Source organism: Macaca thibetana, chromosome 11 (assembly GCF_024542745.1).
Source record: "Macaca thibetana thibetana isolate TM-01 chromosome 11, ASM2454274v1, whole genome shotgun sequence".
Lineage (NCBI taxonomy): Eukaryota > Metazoa > Chordata > Mammalia > Primates > Cercopithecidae > Macaca > Macaca thibetana.
In genome coordinates, this window is record NC_065588.1 from 84,630,827 (window position 1) to 84,654,956 (window position 24,130).

Sequence of the window (24,130 nt, forward strand, 5' to 3'; positions counted from 1 at the left end):
GACCAAAATGTTTAGCATGATTTGTAAGTCCCTGCAAAATTCAGACTTTGTCTACTCTTCACCTACCCCCCATGCCACTATGCCCCTTGCTCACTGTTCCCTAGTTACATTGACCTCTGTTAAGGTCTTCAGTGTGCCAAGCTCCTTCCTGCCACAGCTCTTGCCCCTACTGGCACATCTTTCCCCCTTACTCTACATCCCTGGTGCCATCGTATCACTTAGATATCCATCGGTGCCACTTCCTATTCTGAAGCATGTCCTCCTCCTTAATCTCTCCCATGATCTCCTCTTCTTTTCTTTCAAAGCACTAATATAAGCTATTTACTTGTTACTTATATTTTTTCTGTTAACCTTAAGCATCATGAAAGTAGGAGACATGGCTGGTTTGTTATGACTATCCCCTAACAACGAGGATACATTTTGAGAAATGTGCCTTTAAGTGATTTCATCATTGTGTGACATCATAGAATGAATAATACTTACACAAACCTAGATGATATAGCCTATTACACAGTTAGGGTATGTGGTATAGCCAATTGCTTCTAGGCTATAAACCTGTACAGCATATTACTGTACTATATACTATAGGGAATTGTAACACATTGGTAAGTATTTGTTAGTGTGTATGTATATATGTATGTATATATACGTGTATATATGTATATATATGTGTGTGTGTATATATATGAAACAAAAGGGGCCAAACTCATCCTTTTATAAGGAATTCACTCCTGTGATTAAAAAAACTCATATATATATATACACACACACGCACAAATATATATGTACACACATGAAAATATATATGTATACACACACAAATATATGGTATTATAATCTTATAGAACCACCATCATATATGTGGTCCATTGTTGACTGAAATGTTGTTATGTGGTGCATGATTGTATATAGCCAGCACCAAATAGCATGCCTAATACATATTAAGTACTCAATAAATATTTTTGAATGAGTAAATAGATGAATATGTCAACAAATAAATCACATAAAATCTTACTTCATGATAGCAAGTGTGCAAGGAATATCACATTTCCATGTATTGGGTAAAATCTGTTGCTGAGGTCTCAATTCATTCTGTGGAGTGAGGAAATTCAAACTCATATTTTTTGGAGAAGCACTCTTCTCTAGAGGCATATCAGGACTGTGGAGGCTCATGCAGTGCCCATAAAATAAGGAAATGGCTCTCATCCTCATCTCTTAATTTAATTAACCCATTTATGGCTAGTGTTCCATTATTGCAACGCTAAGCTTGTGAGAGCTATTTATATCCTACTGCTCAAGGTCATTGCCAAGGCCTGATTTTTCACATGCACATACAAAAATTGCAACCTCTGATATAAATGGGTTAAAGAGGCTTTTACTATCATACTGCCTAGCCCTTAAAGAGAGGCTACTCTGCTGCTCTCAGGTGATGCTTGAGCAAATAAATCTTTGCTAATTGCAATGAGCCTCAGTGTCTAAGATCCACCCTTTTCTTGGATTCACAGCCACTTCTTTCTAAAGCTTGCCATTTCCCAGGACACTGACCAGGGGCAGGGCTCAGATCTCTCTGTCCTTGTTGTCATATTCTGAGCAGTAAGCTTTGGCTATAAGTGTACACTTGAGTTCAACTGATGCAAAGTATAACAGGTAACAACACCTGAATGAGATTTGTTAATATATGCTTCTGCCAAACACAACAAATTATTGTAAATGATGAAGCCAACTTTGTGGAATTAGAATTATTGACATTTTGCTATACTGTTAATGGAAACATAAATGTTTGCAGACTACTATAATTAACAAGTAACAGAGATCTGATATAACATCTAATCCCACTCCACTAAAGGATTTTATGAAAATTCTTGTTTGTGTAGAGAAATTCTCCCTCTGTATCTCTACGGACTCTTCTCTTTTTGCCTTTCTTAGTCTGTTTTGTGCTGACATAACAGAATATCACGGACTGCATAATTTATAATGAACATAAATTTATTCACTCTTAGTTCTGGAGGCTAGGAAACCCAAGATCAGGGGCCGGTGTCTGGTGAGGGTCTTCTTGCTGCATCATCTCATGGAAGAACGGCAAAGAGAGGGCAAAAATGAGAGACAAAAGGGGGCCAAACTCATCCTTTTATATGGAATTCACCCCTATGATTAAAAGAACTCACTCCCATAATAATGGCATTAATTTATTCGTGAGGCAGAGCCCTCATAGACTAATCACCTTTTAAAGTCCTCACCTCTCAACACTGCCACATTGGGGAATCAAGTTTCCAACATATGAACATTGGAAGACACAGTCAAACAGTCAAACCAGAGCATACTTCCCCTGGTGTCCCAAATTTATGTCCTTCTTACATGCAAAATACACTCAATTCATTCCAATAGCTCCCAAAATCTTAACTCATTCCAGCATCAGCTCAACAGTTCAAAATCTAAAATCTCATCTAAATCAGATATGAGACTCAAGAAACAATTCATCTTGAGGCTAATGTCCCTCATACTGTAAACCTGTGAAATCAAAACAGGTTATCTACATCTAAAATACAGTGACCCCTGCCCCCTTATTCTTAGAGGATACTTTCCAAGACCCCCAGTTGATGCCTATACATATTATGTTTTTTCTTATAAAAAATATATATGATAAAGTTTAATTTATAAATTAGACATAGTGAAAGGTTAATAATTATAACAATAAAAGAATAATTATAACAATATACTGTAATAAAAGTTATGTCAATATTGTGTGTCTCTCTCTCTTATAATATCTTATTGCATTGTACTTACCTATTTTTGTACCATGAGTAACTGAAACTGCACAAAGCATAACCAGGGATTAGGGGAGACTCTATTATGCAATGGTGGGACAGGCATAAAATAGACATTCTCATTCCAAAAGAAAGAAAGAAACAAGAACAAAGAGGTAACTGATCCCAGTAAGTCTAAAATCCAACAGGATGAACAACATAAAATCTTGTCTCAGGAATAATCTTCCTTGACTCCACGTACAACCTTCTGGACACATTGTTGTAGGAACTGGGTCCTAAAGGCCTTGGGAAGCCCTGTCTCTGTGGTTTTGCTGAGTGTAGCAGCAGTTCTCATGAGTTGCAGGTGGGTGCCTGCAGCTCTCTCCGACTGGTGTTGCATGCTGAGAGCTCTATAGTTTATAAGTATCGTGGGTGACCCCACTCCCATGGCTCCACTAGGAACTGCCCTGGTGGGGACTCTCTCTAGTGGCTACAACTTTTGCAACAAGTTTCTGCCTGGGGACCCAGTTGCTCACAACATCCTTTGAAATCTTGATGGAGAAACCCACACTTACCCAGCTTCTGCATTCTGCATTTCTGCAGAATTAGCACCACGTGGACATCACTGGTTTACACCTTATGTCTTCCAGAAAAGCAGAACAAGCCACACCTGGGGCCAATTGAGCCATAGCTGCAGCAGTCAAGAAACTTGTGCCAGAATATGGGGAGCAGAGTCCTGAGGTGGCTCTGGGCAGTGAGCTCATGGTGGGCAACCAGGACACAAGCCCCGAAAGCATCTTGCTCTCCTAGAGCTCTGGGCCTGTGATAGGAGGGACAGCCTTAAAGTTCTCTAAAATGGCTTTGGAATCTTCCTCCCACTGTCTTAATAAATAGCACCTGACTTTCTTCTGTCCATGCTAATCCTTTTAATCACAGGATTACTTGGTTGCACCCTTGTTTGTGTTCTTGTTCTCTACATGGCCAGGCTGAGAATTTTCCAGATTTTTATATTTTGCTTTCTTTCTTTTCTTTTCTGGTTTTTTTTTTTTTTTTTTTTTTTTTTTTTTTTTTTTTTTTTTTTTTTTGAGACAGAGCCTTGCTCTGTCACCCAGGCTGCAGTGCAGTGGCGTGATCTTGGCTTACTGCAAGCTCTGACTCCCAGGTTCACGTCATTCTCCTGCCTCAGCCTCCTGAGTAACTGGACTACAGGTGCCTTGCTTTCCTTTTAATTATTAATTATGTGTTTAAATAATTTCTCTCCACTCTCATTTTACTATATGCAGCTAAAATAAGCGACATAGCTCCTTCATATTTTGCTTAGAAATTTCTTCTGCCAGATGTTCTAGTTCATTTCTCTTAAATTCTGTCTTCCATAAAACCCTAGGAAACAATTCAGCCAAGTCCTTTCTAACTTTGCAATAAGGATGTCCTTGATTCCAGTGTCCAATAAAATATTCCTCATTCCCGTCTAAGACTTCATTGGAATGACATTTACTGCCCATATTTCTAATAGCATTCTGATCATGACCATTTCAATAATTTCTAAGAAGTTCTATACTTCCCCTATAATTATCTTCTTCTGACTCTTCACTAGGATTGTCCTGAAAGCTCTGTTCACAGCAATACAGGCTTTTCCCAGCCTGCTCCTCCAAACTCTTCCAGCCTCTGCGCATTATCCAGTTCCAAAGCCGTGTCTACATTTTCAGGTATTTGTTTAGAAATACCCTACTTCTCTGGTATAAATTTTCTGTCTTACTCTGTTTTATACTGCTATACTAAACACCACAGATTGGGTAATTTATAATAAACATAAATTTATTGGCTAACAATTGTATAGACTTGGAAGTCCAAGATTAGGGGCTGGCAGCTGGTGAGGATCTTCTTGCTGCATCATCCCATGACAGAAAGTGGAAAGGGCAAAGAGAGGGCAGCAGAGAGACAGAGAGAAAGGCCAAACTTTTTTTTTTTTTTAAATAAGGAATCCACTCCTAAAATAATGATGGCTGCATCATTATTGGCTGCATTGAGGATCAAGTTTCTGACATGTGAACTTTGGGGGACACATTCAAACCATAGAAATGCCTCAACTCATTTTGTATTTAAATTGTCATTTCTTTATATAAAGACTCTTAAAAAGCATTAAAAATTTTAAACAAGAGGGCCTATCAATTGGTTATTTCATTTTTTCCAACCAAATACATTTTAATTTTATAATGCTTGAAAAATATCAAAAGATATGAAGAAGAAATTAACAATCACCCATAATCCTACCCTCAGCAATAACCAATGCCATCAAATCTTTATTATGACAGCTTAATCTCACCTGCTATGTGAAATGCTTTCAGTCAGTTACCCACTAACGAGGAATATTTTGTCATCTGAATATGTTGAATTTTGCTACTTTATGACCCTTTCTGAGCACCTTCTGATCACTGCCTCTAATTTCTATTTGACCTTAGGTAGTGGATTGGTTTCTATCTCAAGTCCTTTTGGAGAGGAGACCAGCTTCTAGTTTAATTTCCACCAACAAAATGACTTTCTATTGGAGAATATCAAATATGTCTTCATACTTCATCATCAATATTATTAAATACCGCTTCTGACTATAATAGTTACATGACTATTCGACCATTTTATCTCTACTGTCATGTAGGCCAACACTTTAAATATAGAATTATAGTCATAATAAAGCAATTCTGCACATCAACATGTATAGTAAGTGACTCAAAGTCCTGGTTATATAACTCTAAGTGGCTCTGATGTTGCCACCTACTTCAATTGCCACAGTCACAGAGCTCAAAGAAGTAATTTACTTATTCTCTGAAAGAATGATTGTAGTAGTTGTCAGATGTAGTCACGAAATATTTGAAACTTTTCATCTTCTGGGTACATGATAAGAGGACACTTTCTCCCTATTTTTGAATCTAGGAACAGGCATGTGGCTTGTTTTGGCCAGTGAAACGTAAACCAACTTTTAAAACTTAATGTATGAATTATCACATTCTTCTCTATGACTACAGAGCATGTATTCAGATGGTGGCATCTCCGTCAGTCTGTGTTGCAGAATTAGAGAAAAAAACAGCCTCCAAATGACCTGCAGTGGACATGAAGCATGAGTGAGAAACACATATTGGTTGTTTAGGCGACTGAAACTAGGATTATTTTTACTACTATGTTGTAACGAAGACTTTCCTGAGAAAACCACCCTGCCAATAAAAGTCAGATGTGCAGGGTGGTTTTCTCAGGAAAGTCTTCGTTACAACATAGTAGTAAAAATAATCCTAGTTTCAGTCTCCTAAACAACCAATATGTGCCAATAAAAGTCAGATGTGCGGCCGGGCGCGGTGGCTCAAGCCTGTAATCCCAGCACTTTGGGAGGCCGAGACGGGCGGATCACGAGGTCAGGAGATCGAGAGACCATCCCGGCTAACACGGTGAAACCCCGTCTCTACTAAAAAATACAAAAAAAAAACTAGCCGGGCGAGGTGGCGGGCGCCTGTAGTCCCAGCTACTGGGGAGGCTGAGGCAGGAGAATGGTGTAAACCCGGGAGGCGGAGCTTGCAGTGAGCTGAGATCCGGCCACTGCACTCCAGCCTGGGTGACAGAGCAAGACTCCGTCTCAAAAAAAAAAAAAAAAAAAAAAAGTCAGATGTGCTCAAATGGAGAGCATATGTCGAATCCAGGAGAAAGCTGTCCCTAAGGTTATCTTATTTTATCTCATGAGATCATCTGAAAGTTTCATGTCTGCATGCCGAAATTTAGCTTGCTAACATTTAACTTGACATAGCTCCCTAGACATAGGAAAAACTAAAATACTCTAAAATCTGATCTATCATAGTGACACTCTTCCTCACAGGGATTTTACGAAGGGACAGGAAGGGAAGGGGTAGAATAGAGCTGTAATTCCCTCCTGCACATCCAGCAGAGCTTATATGCTTAATAAAAAAGCACAAAATATATATTTGATGATGCCAAGTACCAACCATCAAAGGATAGAAATATGCTAGTACTGTTACATCAAAGTTTGGTTGTCATGCTTTATCTGAAAAGGACTAAATCAAATTATAAATTGGAAGGAAATGATAAGAGGTGTTTTTTTAAAATGTAAGAAATCTTAGGAAAACAAAAATACATGCCAATTTTTCAAACACTAGGACTGCAGAAACTCTATGAAATATTGTGATTTTCTGGATATTCAAGATTGCTTTGTAGAGCCTGATGCGGAATTTAAAACTATATTACACATCCCCCCTAGATAAACCATTAGGAAAAAATTCTCATGACTTATAAATCATTGAAGGCTTTTTTATTTTTCTCAGTAAATAGTCTTGTTGACATATTAAAATCTACAAGATACTCAGATTTTACCAATCATCTTCAAAATATAAAATTGTATGCTGTCAATACATTCAAGATTACCTGAATATTTTGGTAAAATATGACAATATTTATTTAAAGCAGTGCAAGAATGGACTAATACAAATTGAATCTTGGTGCACCAAATACAATTGTAATGTTCAGATTACTTTAAAGCCTTGGTTGAAAGTGCATATTATGGAAGCATGTATTTGGAAGTCATTTTACAACTATGCATTAAAATGAACTTTCCATCTCATTTAATGTTTTATGGTGTGATTTTAATGGCTGTTCTCCTAAATACCACCACTATTCAAATTTACTTTTGAAGACAAATGTAGTTTTTTTAACTTTTTAACAGCCTTTCAGATGCAGAAATTTTAATTCTGGTTTGTGTGGCTCTTGCTTAGAGATAGAGTCTATAAAATATTTTCATAGGTTGGCAATCATTAAATGCATGTTTATTCATTGGGTTGCTGTGGTTATATTTTTGCAAAATTTCTATTGAATTTCTTAAAGACTTTAAATGGTGTCTATGTTTTTCTGTCATTTTCTTTCAGTTTCCATTTCATTAAAGTTTCTTAAGTACTTTACTCAGCACGGTCTGCAAGTTATCCTTCAAAAATAAAAGTTACAATAACCCTGCTTCAAATACACTGATCCAATCTTTTAGTTCTATAACTTTAGTCTTTTATGTCCTTGTATATCTTTTGTAACAAAATTTAACACACCAAGATTTCCACAAGATCTAGTAGCATTTGGCAGATAATAATGCATGTGTGTGTTTGAATATCTTCTGGAGCCAGTTTTCCTAAGATTTCTTTAAATAATGGCCTATAGTCTGTCTTTAGTGGACTAAACAAACTGCAACATTTGAGAGTGTGATTATTTGTAATCAAATATATTACACGATTGACATTTTACAATCCAACATTTCATACTAACTAAGCAACAATAAAACTGCAATGGTTACCCAGCAAAGGATCATAGCACTGCATATATTTAGAAATCTTCAAGGAAGCTGCAATCAGATGTTGTTACAATCCCAATAGAAACAATTACCTTGAAATGTCATTATAAATTTTTATACAAATTACTCACAATTCAAATTTTTATACAAATTACTCACTTTTTTTTTTTTTTTTTTTTTTGAGACGGAGTCTCTGCCGCCCGGGCTGGAGTGCAGTGGCCGGATCTCAGCTCACTGCAAGCTCCGCCTCCCCGGTTCACGCCATTCTCCTGCCTCAGCCTCCCGAGTAGCTGGGACTACAGGCGCCCGCCACCTCGCCCGGCTAGTTTTTTGTGTTTTTTAGTAGAGACGGGGTTTCACCGTGTTAGCCAGGATGGTCTCGATCTCCTGACCTCGTGATCCGCCCGTCTCGGCCTCCCAAAGTGCTGGGATTACAGGCTTGAGCCACCGCGCCCGGCAATTCTGAGGACTTTTAATGTGTTTTTTTCTATGCTGTTCTGTATAAGAAAACTACTTAAAGTATATTTATAGATGTATATACGACAGTTACAAAAGTCAAAAATTGGCCAATTTGTAGATTGTGCATAGGTTAATACTTTTAAAACAAACAAACACAAAAATTAACTTTTTTTTTTTTCTTTGACAGGGTCTTGCTCTATTACCCAAGCTGGAGTACAATGGTGCAAACACAGCTCACTGCAGCCTTGACCTCCCAGGCTCAAGTGGTCTTCCTACCTCAGCCTCCTGAGTAGCTGGGACCACAGGCACATGCCACCATGCCTAATTAACTTTTTTACTTTTTGTAGAGATGTGGTCTCATTGTGTTGCTCAGACTGCTCTCAAACTCCTGGCCTCAAGTAATCCTCCTGCTTCAGCCTCCCAAAGTATGGGGATTACAGACATGAGCCACCATGCCTGAGCAAAAACATAAATTATTCTTCATTAGGAATTTGTTAAACCTGCCAAAGTGATGAAGTGGGTATGTTCATTTATTCTTTGGGCTAGTTTTCTTTCCTTGAGCTTTTAATAAAGTCAACTTCAGGAATAAACTGTCAGTAAACCTGAGTTTCTTATTTCCTTTGTTACCAAAATGCCAGGGGTTTGGTCTAGGACCTGTTCCTTGCTATACAGAAAACCAGTCATGAGACAATGAATATTACCATGAAAGAAAGGCTTTAATCAGGTGATATCAGCTGAGGAGATGAGAGATAAGTCTCAAATCCTCTCCAACCAATTAAAATTGGGAATTTATATAAAAGGGAAGGAATTGCGCTACATGTGGGAAAACAGGAATAAGGGAGGGGGAGGGAAGTAATCATAATGAATAAAGGGTCTGTTGTCTCATTGTCTGGATGTGGTGACCTGGTGAGTTTCAGTTCCTTGATACTCAGAGCCCTGAGTTTTTGTTTTCTGAGGAAGGAACTCAGGCAATGTACGTTTCAAGCTTGAAGACCACGAGGGTCAATTTCTATATTTATTCAAAAAGATCATAAACATCAGTTCTAAGGGACAATTGGGGTGGTTTCAGTCCCCTCTTTCCACTTATCAGTTCCTCAATCCTGGGGAAATTGGTCATTGATCTTTCTGACTGCTTTATGCTGAAGAGGAGGCATCCTGGGATAATGATGAGAAATGAAAATTTCACACCTATAATTGGCAGTACTCATGAGTACCTGGCTGCCATTCAGCTTGTTGGAGCACCATGATATTTGTACTTTATTTGGTTTCAGAAGAACGTTTTAAGCCACATTGAGATTGGATGATTAATAAGATAGATAAACCAAATTTTAAAATACCAGATAATATGGAACAGATCCCCTGGAGAATCCAAGAGAACAATCCTAAGCCTATTAAAAAGTCTTCCTAATTCATTACATCTTGCATGCAAAGAACCAGCATTTGGGAGAGAAGAATAACCTGAAAAGTACATGTTCCCTTTCTAAAGTATTATCGAGGGTCTTCAACTGGACTTTGAATGTTAACTTAAGCCTGTCCGAGGATTCACAAGAAAATCACTGTTTAACTTGGAGTTATTCCAAAGGGACTGGTTTTCCCTAAGTATGAAGAATCCGTGGCTTAACACCAGCTAACTTGACAGATTAGTGGATGGTCAGCGACACCTCAAAAGGGCTAACTCATTGTGGTTGCAGCTGGTCTTCAGACTGGTGGGATCTGTAGGTCTTCAGCATGATTTTGTCCTCAGCTTCAAAGAGTGTAGGGGCACATCTGTAGGAAACGGGTGCCTATTGGAAGCACACTCAGAGAGACTAGTTAATGTATTTCCCAATCATTTTATATATGATTTAGCTTCTGTTTCAGGGAAGGAAAAAAATCTTCAGAGGTCAGGAAGTTCAGGGGTCAGAGAAATGGTCTTCCATACAACATTTCAAAGGATCTAAGACCCAGTCTACTTCTGGCAGCTATTCATATCATTGGCAGGGCAGGGGGCAAGAATTTTTCCCAGGTATGATTTGTCTCTTGGAAACTGGGGTCCCCTTAGCCACAAGTAGGTCTGTTCAGTTGATAAGGGGCTTAGAACTTTGTTTTTACGTTAGCCCCTTTTGGTCAAGATGTGCCAGAGGCAGCAATGATGGCCAGTCTCGTATTTTGCTCCATTTCTTTGCTGGATTGGTGTGGCTACCTGCTTGGGGTCTATTCTGTCCCTTGTTGGGACCCCAATGGCCAAAAGACTTAGAGTCAAAAGACTTATAGCCAATTCAATGTTCTAGGCAAAACAGGAAAGGAGGTGGTCAGGCACTCATTACTCCTTAAAACGGTTTAAAAAATATAAGAGCAAAAGTCCAAAAGCCAAAAAGAAAGATTAATACTCCTGTCACCATAAAGCCAGTTTCCCATGGCTTGCATATGAAGCATACCAACTGCTTCACCTGGGGTGCTCCACTTGGCATTGATAGGTGGAGTTGGACAGTTTCTATTCTCAGGGTAAACAGATCTTATAGTGCCTTTCTATCCAGTCCACCAGGCTGGCTGTTCTCTTGAGAATAACGTCCTCTGTGTCTGGATTGTATACACCCATCTGCAATTGTTCAGTTGTGAGCTGTGGGTCCTGTATCAACCAAAATATACTCCTTCACTCTGTAGCATTTAAAACCAAAGACATTGCTCTTGAATTAGTAACTTTTACAATACTTTTTAGTAAAGGTTCATCAGAATGTCAACGATAGCAATCTACAAAATGGAACAATTCCTTTGTGTTATACCCTCTCGTTTCAATAGTTACTTGGTTTTGCCCTTCCCCCACACTATCTTGTTAGAAACCACATGTCTCAGAGTTACCTTCTGGCATAATTTTCTCTTTTGTGGGTAATTTTGAAGCTAGTGATCTGAGCTCAGACAGGCCCATATATGAGCGTGGTCCAGCCTCAAGGCCCATCCCAACACTCTCTTACTTTTATTTTAGCTATCATAGATAACAATAAACAAGGGAATAATATTTTACTTTTTCCTTATTGGTTTGAATTTTCTTATGTGTCCATGGGACCAACTCCCTAGGAGTTGAATCTATCTCTAAATCCCACTGGTAACTTTTACCTTTAATAACTGAATGCAGAACATTTGCAGCGCCATACAATGGGTGACCATATGGCCACCCATGAATCAAAGGTTAATCTAATAGTTTTCTTCTGAAACATAGTTGTTCTCTCTCCAGTCCCTCATTTTTAGCAAAGACAAATCATAGTAGGACCAATTTATTTGCAAAAATATGGTTTAGTAGTGGGCGTGGTGGCTCACGCCTGTAATCCCAGCACTTTGGGAGGCTAAGTCGGGTGGATCACTTGAGGTCAGGAGTTCGAGACCAGCCTGGTCAACATGGTGAAACCCTGTTTCTACTAAAAATACAAAAATTAACCAGGCGCAGTGGCATGCACTTGTAATCCTAGCTACTCGGGAGGCTGAGGCAGGAGAATTGCTTAAACCCAGGAGGCGGAGGTTGCAATGAGCCAAGATTTTGCCATTGCACTCCAGCCTGGCCGACAGAGTGAGACTCTGTCTCAAAAATATATATGTTTTAGTCTTATTGTATTTGTCCTGATTATTTGCATAAAGTTCAGCAAGAATTATTGTTTATGTAAGTTCTTATCAATCAACTTTGCAGGAACTTTTTCATAAGGAATCTCAGAATTGACTTTTAAAGTCTTCTTGAGCCCAGCCCAGCCAAGGATTTATCTATGCCTGAAAATACCTGTATGAATTCTTTTCTTCTCTAGGTCCCAAAATAACTTGAGAATCTTGGGGCTGTCAGAATGTGACATCCTTTACATACCACAGGTCAGGAACCCTGCGAGGAACTACATAGACAAGGTACAAGGTCAGTCTTTCCAGGGGACATTTATGACTTTACAAAGTCAAACTTGATTTCTCAAAGCAGTCTGCCTATATGTGAAAATATGTCATTTCAGTAAAAGCCTTGGTAAAAAATAACCAGTTCCTCCAATTTTGTTCTGTTATTAAGAAAAGATTTTCATTTCACTTATGCAAATAACTGTTGCCATAAATTAGGAATATTCACAAATAGTTTCTGAATTCTGTAGAAATCAGGTATAGAGATAAACATGCTTCAAATTTTGTTTACAAGAGTATACTCTACCCAATTGTTAAAGGCTATAAATACCTTGAAAGAAAAAAATTTTCTTGGCTCTGATAAAACAGAAATAATCAGCAAAGTTTTCTATAAAAAAGTCATAAAAATTTTGGTTCCCTATTAGTTCAGTCCATGTAATTAACTCTTATTTTACTTAATATTAGACCAGTAATTCTCCTGGATATATCACCTCTTCAATGAGAGTCCTGGAAGTTATCTCCCTAGTCCAATGGCACAATCTTCAAAAGTTGTCAGAAACCTTCATTCAAGAGTCATTTTTATGAACTCACCTAAAGAAGCAAGTTTTGGACGTCAGCTGATTATAAACAGCTTTTTAAGAGGAATCAGAGTAAAACAATAATTTTGGATGACAGAAGTCTTAGGACAGCCATGGTTAAAGATACAATTGACAAGAAAATTTGAGTATTTCTATGGCATATAACAATTTAATATAACATTCATAATTACTACTGATGACATATACTATGACATATCAAAATTTTAGGAGTCTCATAGAATTTCAGACTACATACTAGTAAACATATGGAAATTTATATATTTATATAAATATAACCCAAAGAAAATTAAGCAGTTTTGGACCTTGAGGGACCCCAGCATCCAAAAAGTTAGTCTGAGATTTAAAAGAAGACTGAATTCAGAATTTGAAATTTTGATATTGGAAAGTTTGGCAAATGTCAAAGGTTTCAAACACTTAATATCATGAAACAGCATTACATGTCACTATAAAATAGTAATCCACTTAGCCAAAATGATAATGCAAAGATTTCAAAAAAACAAAAACCATTACTCTTTGATAGAGAGTAGACTGAGTTTCCCCACCAAAAAAAACCAATAAAGACAGCACAAGACCAATTAAATCTGTTTCTCTCTCTGCTCTTTTATTTTTCAGCAGTTTACTCAAAAGTTAATCAAAAATATTTTATTATATCTTATTAATATTACAGAAAAACATTGTTCATAAGAGAAAAATTTTACGTCTCTATTGTGTATTAATAATACTAAAGCTAATTTTAATGAGGACTTGTAAACAAATCTTTCTAATTTTAACCAGGTTGATCATAAGATCAGATCTCCATAAACCTCTTATAACCTTTTACAATTTTCTTTCTTTTTTTTTCGGGACTTAGTTTTGCCCTGTGACTCAGGTTGGAGTGCAGTTGTGGAATTTCAGCTCACTGCAGCCTCTGCCTCCCAGGTTCAAGCGATTTTTCTGTCTCAGCCTCCAAAGTAGCTGGGATTACAGGTGGACACCACCATTCCCAGCTAATTTTTTGTATTTTTAGTAGAGCTGGGGTTTCATTTATATATATATATATAAAAAACTGTACTAATTTCATCCCTCAAAATTGACCCTTATAATCTCATGCACCTACTACTTCTATGATAGCCTCTGGGCCTACAGGGATTGGATTGTTTTAATTTATGACCCTGTGTCTCATGAAAGCAGTTCATTGTGATGGTCACTTTCTCCATGTTCGAAGACAAAGCTTTGACTGATGTTAATTTCAAGATTTAGCAGGTGTCAGTGCCCTTTTCAGACCCAGGAGTCAAAGCTCTGTAACATATTAATAACAGCACAAGGACTTTAAAAGCAATATAGAAAGTTATATGAATATAAAAAAACACCTTAATTCTTTTAAATCTCAGTTTTCCTAAGCATTCAAAAACCTAATAACAATGACATAGACATTCTTTCCATAAAATGTAATATCTGTTGGTTAGGCCAGCAGCCAGAAAGGAAAGAAGGACCTGCTACAGTGTGATTGCTTCTCCTCATGGGAAGTCCCTTTAGATAACCGGGAAGTCAAATCTGATGAAAGGGTACTTGAATTAATGAGACATAGGAAGAATGTGTTCAGGGCAATGAGTGAACATAATATCAATATTATAGAGGAAATAAGAAACTAGCAAAATAGTACCTTGAGCAGGGAAATCAAGTTATGCTAGAGGAAAACACTGCTTTTCTAGACTTTTCAGGTAAACATTTTAACATCAGGCCACAAGAGCAGTTAGAACTTGAGGGAAAAAATACAAGAACTGTTGAAAAAGTTGGAGGAGAGAGTTACTTCAGGCATTTTCAAGAGAAGGAAAAAAGGCTGAAAGCAGCAAGACACAATCAACTTGAACTTCTGAGATACGAATATGAGAAGTTTTCAAAAAGAAAGATTATAGAATCAAAATACAAGTCTCTTTTAATTTTATTTATATCAAACCAATATTTTAAGAAAATAATGTTTTAACATAGGGGACCAATTGTTAGAAAACTATTGTTAATAATTCCCCTTTAATTATAGCCAAGTTAATCACATGTGAAATTCCTTTCATATAATAATAATAAATAAATTTAAAAAAATATTCATTCTAAAAAAAAAAAAAATTCGTTTCATAAATTCTCTTTTCATGAACCCTATCATGATTTACACAGATCGTCTATGACATGCTTGGACTTTCTTATTTGACACACTTTATATGTAGAATTCTTATTTTTAGTAACCTTAAATTTTAGTATCTTAAATTTTAGTGAAACTACAGTAACCAAGAAAACCTGAACTTTCAGATTTATTAGCATTTTATAAATAAAATCACAATTTTTATAAATATGTATTCCCATATTATAACCCTTTCTTATTTAGAAATAACCCAGACATCCAACAAGCATTTATTATTCAATCAAAATAACTTAAGATTTTAAATTCCACAAAAGGTTTACCTATAAGCATTTATCCCATTTACATGTATTCAATTCTTAAACAGTTTACCTGAATTATTTCTGAAAATGGAGATATTAGACAAAACTTCTCATCATTTCAAGTTAACTCCTCCTTAATAATTTCTTATAGTCTGTGAATATCAGATGTTCACCTAAATAAGAATGTTAACACACAGGGGTTTTTCTGATAACTCAGAAGATTCAGCTGTTGTTTTCATTGAACCAATAATATTAAATTAGTCTTACTTGTCAAAAAAATCATACAAAGATAATTCTGTTTTTGTTTGGGTTTATAATTTTATAAAAACAGTGACATCTTAAAGTATCTAGCAGAGACAAATATAAAATCTGGACAAAAATGTATACTGACAATTCTGAAGACATTTTTATTTTTATCTTAACAATAATTTTAAAGTCAGCTTATTTAACAAAAGTGTACTTAAGGCACATGAACTGGAAAAATGCTTGAACTTATTTACTTACTTTATGAGTGCTCTATTATTTATAAGCCAATTTGGTGCTCTGTAAAAACAACACATAACATCCAGACATGTATACTCACATAAAAACAAAGATCCAATAGCTTTCACCTTAGAAGTATAGCCATGAGAGAGCAATATAATCTCATAGGTTTATAAATATGTTCACACGGCTGAATTTGGTTTGCCCTAATAGGTAATCCAATAGAGGCTGTGAACACAAATTTAGGGTAAATCAGTTTCCAAAGCAGTTTGATTTTTAAAGGTCAAATCTCCCTATCCTCCAAAGAACATCGAGACTAATCAGCATGATATTAGAACAAGGTACTAATCAATTGGGCTCGATCCTGTGTAGAATAGCAGCATGAAAGCCTAGATATACAGACCTCCACCCCACTTTCCCATTCAACAGCAAAATTAATCCAATTGTAAGCTCTGCAATTCAAAGACCTTGTGAGATGAGATCAGGTATGTTCAGAGTAGCATGGCTGAAGACTTTCCCTTACTCCATCAACACTCAACTACATTCTGGCCAACTCTGAAGAATGCACCCTGGGGTGCTGCTCTCTGGGATCAAACCCCAACCTCCCATGATTATGATGACACACACACACACACAAACTGTCACAAAAAAACACAATCCAATCTGCAGCAATGAAAAAACCACAAGAGTATCAAAACTGAAATAGTCAGCGTGCTTCCTCTTTCCATTGGTCAGGCTTGTTCAACCTGCAAATCGTAACTCCTTTGGAATGTCGCAGACTGAGAGGAGGCAATCCCATTGTCTGGTATCCACAAAAGACACCTATCCAAATACAGATGTCAAATTTCAATGGCTGTTCTTCCTAGGCAATCAGGAGTATGGTTGGGGCTGGCAGTGGTGGATCCAAAGAGAAATAAACCAAAATCCACTTCTGACCAAAAATGGGCAGGCAACTGCTTAGGAGAACTTCTGAAACTCTCCCAGCACATGGCAGCTGAGCCATGAGCAATGCATTTACAGTCAAGGAACAACAAAATTTGTTATCAAAATGCCAGGGTCTCAGTCTAGGTCCCATTGCTTGCTGTGCACAAAGCCAATGACTGAGACAATGAGTATTGTCAGCAAAGAAAAGCTGTAAATGGGTGATGCCAGCTGAGGAGATGGCATATAAGTCTCAAAGGCTCCTCAACCAACTAAATTTGGGGGTTTATATAACAGAAGGAATGTAGCTACACATCGGAAAACAGAAATTAAAGAGGAGTAAGGAAGCAATCCTGATGAATAAAGGGGTTGATGTCTCATCTGGATGTGGTGATCTGGTGAGTTTTAGTTCCTTGATACAGTTTCAGAGGCCTAAGTTTCAATTTCTTGAGGAAGAAACTTGGACAATGTAAGTTTCAGGTTTTAAGACCAGGAGAATCCATTTCTATGTTTATTGAAAAAGACTGTGAAATTCATTCTATGGGACAGTTGGGCCAATTTTCCTTTCTCACATAGGAGAATATTTAAATACAAAATGGTCTAGTTTCTGTTGGGTAGGACTGTTAAGCATTGACTTTAAAATTAAGCTGAACATTATTATATTCCTAATAGAAGTTCTTTGCAAGAGTCAAAAAATTGGGGATATAGCTTGACTTCTGTCACACGCAATTTTATAAATTGGAGCATCTCGCCTAGTCTATCTGAGGCTGTTTGAACATCTGCAGAAGAAATGGGCTTAATTAGGGGTTGTGAAGTTTGCTCCAGCTTTACATTCTGTAATATATAATAAAGCTTCCTTTGTTAAAGTTACTCATAGGGGTTCTTAGCATTCTTAAACATAAGATTTGTTATATTTGAAGATAAGTTGATTTCTTAGAGTTACCAGATAGTTTTAATCCTAAACTCCATGCTCCCGAATCTGAGCATGGAAAAATATTATATATTACAATTATTGAATATAATCATGCAACTGATACTTTCTTTACCTGTAAGCCAATCATTAGCCTGTTTGCACTTAAATCTCTTCCCTTTCTCCTCCTGCTTTGCTGAGTGTTGCAGATGCTGACCATAGTGATCTGTGTTTTTTAGGTTTCCCTGTTGTGGCAGCCATGGGGCGTAAGATGCCCTAAGTGCCCATACCCACTTCAAGAGTGGCTCTGCCACAGGAAGGTCAGGACACCAAGAGTACCCATCTGTGGTGCGTTCAGAATCTGCCTTAGCTTTGGAGCAGAGGTTCTTTGCTACTTAGGCTGCCCCCAGCCTCAGTGACTGAGCATGGAGGAATATAATACCCCTCAATTGTAATCTATATGCCAGTGCAAACTATCGGGCTCATCAAGTCTTTCTCAGTACTCTATCACAGCTAGGAGCTCTTACTACCCAGTCCTTTGATCTGCCCCCGTTCCTTTCATAAGCCTCATTTCACTATCAGCTCTCAAGTCCTTCCCTACATACTCCTTTTCCTTCTCCACTTTATATTTCATAGGCATTACCTCTAGTAAACCTCTTGTACATCTAAATTCATCTTGGCATCTACTTCCCAGAGGATATGAACTTATACATCTGTCAGTTGCTTCTGACTACCTTCAGCCAATGAGATATACTGTATGGGGCTTGCAGGGGGAACCAAGAGTGACACTGGGGAACAATTTCTCTCTCTGCTACAGGAGGCATACCAGTTGTGACTGTACCTTCACCATGATACCAGCTGCTGCCCCATAGCCACTCTCTCTGTGAATCTTTGTTTCTGTCAAACTAATTAGCTTCTAGTATCCAATAATATTACCTTCTCCCAATGTATTCATGGGTATAAGTGGCTTCTTGTTATTGTTATCTTGTTTACCTCACTATTTTCACTGTCCTTTATCTGGAAGATAAACATCCAGTAAAATAGGGTTGTTAAAAAGCATTGTGTTTTACAGAATACTTTGGCATCCTCCTGTTGCCAACCTTAGATCTGAGTTACTTGAAGGAAAGTCTGTTCTCTAGCTTTCTAGTAATTTTCTTTCAAATTGTGGCTTGGAATTGACTTTTCTAAGCCCAGTATTCTTGCTCTTCTGATAACAAATTCTTTCCCTCTTTTCTTTTACAAGATGTTCCTTCTTTCCCTAGTGGCGACCCACATTGAAGGTATGGCATGACACCTAACCTTGACTAACTAGAATCCTTTTCCAGGAACTGCTAGGGATGCAGAGGAGAGAGCAATCACCATTTGCCTCTGCAATCCTGTACCTACTGGGGGCTATTTTGTAAAAAGAGTCTGTGAATGGGTCCAACACCAGTGGAGGCTGACCTAAAAAATGCCTGATAACATTTTTATACTAAACTCCTGGATAAATTTGGAAGAGAATACTATTAATTCAAAGAATAACCCAACTCATAAAACTCTCAAGTTGTAAAAGTCTTTTCTGACTATCTGAAAGGAAGTTTTGAGTAGAGTGGGAGGAAGGGATGAGTAGGGGGTTGTTAAAGATAAAGTTAATTTGGGTAACAGATATAAAGAAGGAGAACACATCTGGGTGTCTGGATGGTTGCTGAAGGTGGAGGGAACTTGGAAAACTGAAACCCAGCATATATTGATTTATCTCCACATTTTCATTTCAGAGTTTCTGGCTCTTTCTGACACTTATGATGTCTGTGGCATCTATTCTTTTTATTACACTGTTACAAATCTTCCCTAATCCTTTGAAGTCAGAACCTTTGCTTTCGCTACCACTTCATGCTGACATCTATGACTCAGCTCCCTGGCTTCTCGGGGATTTGTTTTTAAACAGATATCATAAATTAGAGAAACAGAGGTTACCAAAGATTAAACTGTTTATCAAACAAATAATGAAATACATTCTTTGTGTTAGGATAAATTATTTGTGTTAAAATATATTTTAAATGTCTATGAAATAATTATTGAAAATGGCATCTAAACAATCATCCCTGTTTTTCTTAATTTTTGAATGAGTTGCCTTAGGAGATGTTTTCTTTAACAACAGAGTCATATGGTTTAATGTCATTGAACATTTTACTCCACACCATGAACAGATAAATTTCTGACAGAATCTCAGCATCAGCTGGAAATTCAGATCAGTAATTTTTTTTTCTAGGTTGCATAAACTTAAGTTAGGCTAGAAACGCTTTTATTCAGGTGCTCTCAGCATTCAGAACTGGGCTGGCTACCTATTATGCTTTAATTTTCTGTATGAATCCCTTATAAATTGTCATCTTTGTCCTAGACATAGTCAGAAAACTAGTGTTTGTGCCACCAAGTAGAGTTCTATTTGAATCAACTAGAACTTTTAAAAGTTTCAGCCACTATTCTGCCTGGAGAATATCAGCTGTTATGTCTACCCATTGAGAACTCTTGCAAATATTCCCTAGAGCCCACTCTGACTGTGGCAACCACAGGAGACTGGCAAGACTGGGAAGCTGAGGTATCCTCAAAGATCTAGCCCTCAGCATGAGCTACCCATAAGGCAAGGGGCAATGCAGCCTGCCAAAGTGCCCCTTAGGACAAAGGAAACCTGATTGTGTGTTCTCCCCATCTGATAGCCCTCTCATTCTTGTGAACAGAAGGTGACTGTTCCCATCCCAGTGAAGATGAGGGCATAGTGCTTATCTCCGAAAGGGAGGAATGTTGTTCTATTTTAGTGGACAGGAAGCACCAGTGGCCAGGAACAGACATGAAGATGGGGGATCTTCTCTTGTCCCGCCATCCACTGCTGTGGATGCAGCCACAGGTTTTCCTACTGGGTATTGGAGTGGGTGTACCTGGAGATAGCTTCTCTAGGACTATCTAGGGTTACTACACCCCTACTGACAGTGTGCCCATGAGCCCAGGCTTGCACAAAGGTCAGAATTCATCATCCTTTCCCTGTGTGGAGTGATGGCATCCCTACAGCTGAATGCTGGCCAGCCACAGAGTTGTTTGGGGCTGAGGGAAGGGGTTCCACTGCAGGCCAATTCAGGGTAGCCACAGGATAGGCATTTTCTGCAGAATTCAGTTCCATTTTAGCCTGGAGATAAAGGGCAGGGCCTATCTGAACTGAAGGCTGTAAGCTCTGGGACAGAGGTGTGATAGGGAATTGGATGGGGAACTGGTACAACTCCCTCCTTTCCACCTCTGAGGAGACCTCGGCGCATTGCACCATGCACTCTCTCAACCACCCCAGTCAGGGTAGGTGTGTCCACTGATCACTGGGGTATCTGGGGATGAGCCAGCTCTTACTTGTAAGTGCCACGTACAGGACTGAAAGTTGAGCTGCACAACCAAATAACAATATAAAAAACCCACTTACAGAGGGGCATAGTGCTAGGGAATGAGATAAGCTTCCTGAGATCTCAGCTCTCAGCCCCACAGAACATAGTGAGCCAGTTCATATACCTGATGCATTGTTACAACAATCAGCACTTGAGAAAGCCACCACACATAGAAAAACTATCTATAACCAAGGAATTTATACCAGACCCTTGGCCCCCTGAAAGCATTCAGAATCGAAATCAAGTGATCATATACAACATACATTACAGTCACATCCTCAAGGAGGAAACATAAATAAAAATTCCCATCCAAACAAAAGCAAATTCAAAAATAAGAAGAGCAAGCTTCTCTAGATGAGAAATAATCATCATAAGAACTCCTGCAGTACAAAAAAAAAAAAAAAAAAAAAAGTTTCAACATCCCCAAAGGATCACATTAGATCTCTAGCAATGGATCCTAGTCAAAAGTGAATTTGGATCCTAATCAAAATAAAATCTCTGAAATAAGAGAAAAAATTCAAAATATGGATTGTAAGAAAGTTCAATGAGGTCCAAGAGAAAGTTGAAAATCAACACAAAAAATCAGGAAAACAATTCAGGATATGAATGAAAAATTTACTAAAGGCATAGATAGTTTAAAAAAAAAACCCAGAACTTTAAGAGATAAAAAATTTATTGATGATATTACAAAAAATAGTTGGAAACTTTTATCAGTAGACTAAACTGAGCAGAAGAGTTTCAGAGCTTGAAGACTGGTCATTTAAATTAGCCCAGTCAGACAAAAATAAAGATAAAGAAATGTTTAATAATGAAAAAAGCCTTCGAGAAATATGGAATTATGTAAAACGACCAAACCTATGAGTAATAGGCATTTCTGAGGGAGAAAAAGAAAAAATAAAAATTTTGGAAAACATATTTGACAGAATAATTCAAGAAAACTTTCCTGGCCTAGCTAGAGAATTAGACATTAAGATACAAGAAGCTCAAAGAACACTCGGAAGATTCTCTGCAAGAAGAACTTCATGAAGGCATATAGCCATCAGACTATCCAAAGTCAAGGTGAAAGAAAAAAAAAATCCTAAAAGCAGCTAGAGGGGAGCCTCTAATAGTCTATAAAGGAAATTTCATTAGACTAACAGTGGACTTCTCACAGAAGCTTTATAAGGCAGAAGAGATTGAGGGCCTATTTTCAGCCTTCTCAAAGAAAAAAAAAAATGCCAGTCAAGAATGTATATAGTGCCAAACTTAGCTTCATAAATGAAGGAGAAATAAAGTCTTTCTCCGACAAGCAAATGTTAAGGAAATTCATCACCACTAGACCATCCCTACAAGAAATGCTCAAAAGAGCTCTAACAGATCCTATAAAGGAATTATACAATTGAGATTACAAAGACAACATTATGACAGGAAGAAAACCTTACATGTTAATATGAACCTTAAACATAAATGACTTAAGTTTTCCACTTAAAGATATAGATAGGTCAACCATATTTAAAAAACAAGATTCAACTGCTTGCTGTCCACAAGGAGCCTGCAAAATAAGTGAAGGACCATAAACTCAAAATGAAGGGTTGGACAAAGATATACCATGTAAACTGAACACAAACAAACAGAAAAAAGCAGGAGTAGCTATAGTTATAACAGTTAAAACAGACCTTACATAATCAATAGTGAAATAAGACAAAGTTGTTACATAATGATAAAGGGTTCAATTCAACTAGAAAATATAATTACTCTCAACATGTATGTGCCAACCACCAGAGCACTCAGATTTATGAAACAAACACTACTAGACCTGAGAAAAGAGACAGAGAGCAATAAAATAGTAGTAGGGGACTTCAATACCTCCGTGGCAGCACTAGACAGATGACTGACGCAGAAAATCAACAAACTCTGGACTTCAACAGGACTCTAGATCAAATGGACCTAATAGACAGTTACAGAACATTGTGCCCGGCAACCACAGAATATACATTTTTCTATCACTTCTCAACCTTTTGGCTAAGATCAAGTGTAGTATCTGTTCTTATCAGAATATACATTTTTCTTATCCATGCATGAAATATTCTCCAAAATAATCTATATACTTAGTCATAATTTCTTAATACAAGCCTCAATAAATTCAAAAAATAAAAATTATGTGGAATATCTTGGATGACAGCAGAATAAAATTAAATCTATGTATACATGTACACATAGAAACCTATATATATACACATATATGCATAGAAATCTATGTGTACATGTACATAGAAATTAAGCAACTTGCTCTTGAATAAGCTTTGGGTAAACGATGACATTAAGGTAGAAATAAAAATAAATCTGACATGAGTGAAAATAGAGACACAACATACCAAAACCTAGCAAAAGCAGTGCTATGAGAAAAGTTTATAGCATTGAATGCCTACATCAAAAAAGATATAAAGATCTCAAATTTACAACCTAATGTCATACCTCAGGGAACTAGAGAAATAAGAGCAAACAAAACCTAAATCTAGCAGAAGGAATGAGAAAACAAGGATATAATGAATCATTAAATTAAAAAATTGGTTCTTTGAAAATTTAAACAAAATTTATAGACGCCTGGTTAGATTAAAAAGTAAAGGAGAAGATTTATATAAGCACAATCAGGAGGATAAAGGTGACATTACAACTGATACACAGAAATGCAAAAGATCATTAGAGACTCCTATGGACATCTCTACATGCACAAACTAGAAAACTGACAGGAAATGTATACTTTTCTGGAAACATACAACCTCTCAAGATTGAACTGAAGAAATAAAAATCTAGAACAAACCAATACATGTAAAGAAAAACAATCAGTAATCTTAAAAAATCTTCCAACAACAAAAAGTCCAGAAGCAGAGAGATTCACAAACTTTACCAGACAGACAAAGATGAGCTGATACTAATCTTACTAAAACTATTCTAAAAACAAAACAAAAAAATTGAGGAGAAATAATTGCTCCCTAACTCATCTACAAAACCACTATCACCCTGGTACCAAAATCAGGAAAGAACACAACAAA

The 24,130-nt window shown here is 37.2% G+C and overlaps 1 pseudogene; it reads left to right on the forward strand.

Annotated features, from left to right (window-relative positions):
- Window positions 1-23,079: 23,079 nt before the first annotated feature.
- Window positions 23,080-23,181, forward strand: LOC126931944 (uncharacterized; annotated as a pseudogene).
- The last annotated feature ends 949 nt before the right edge of the window (window positions 23,182-24,130 follow it).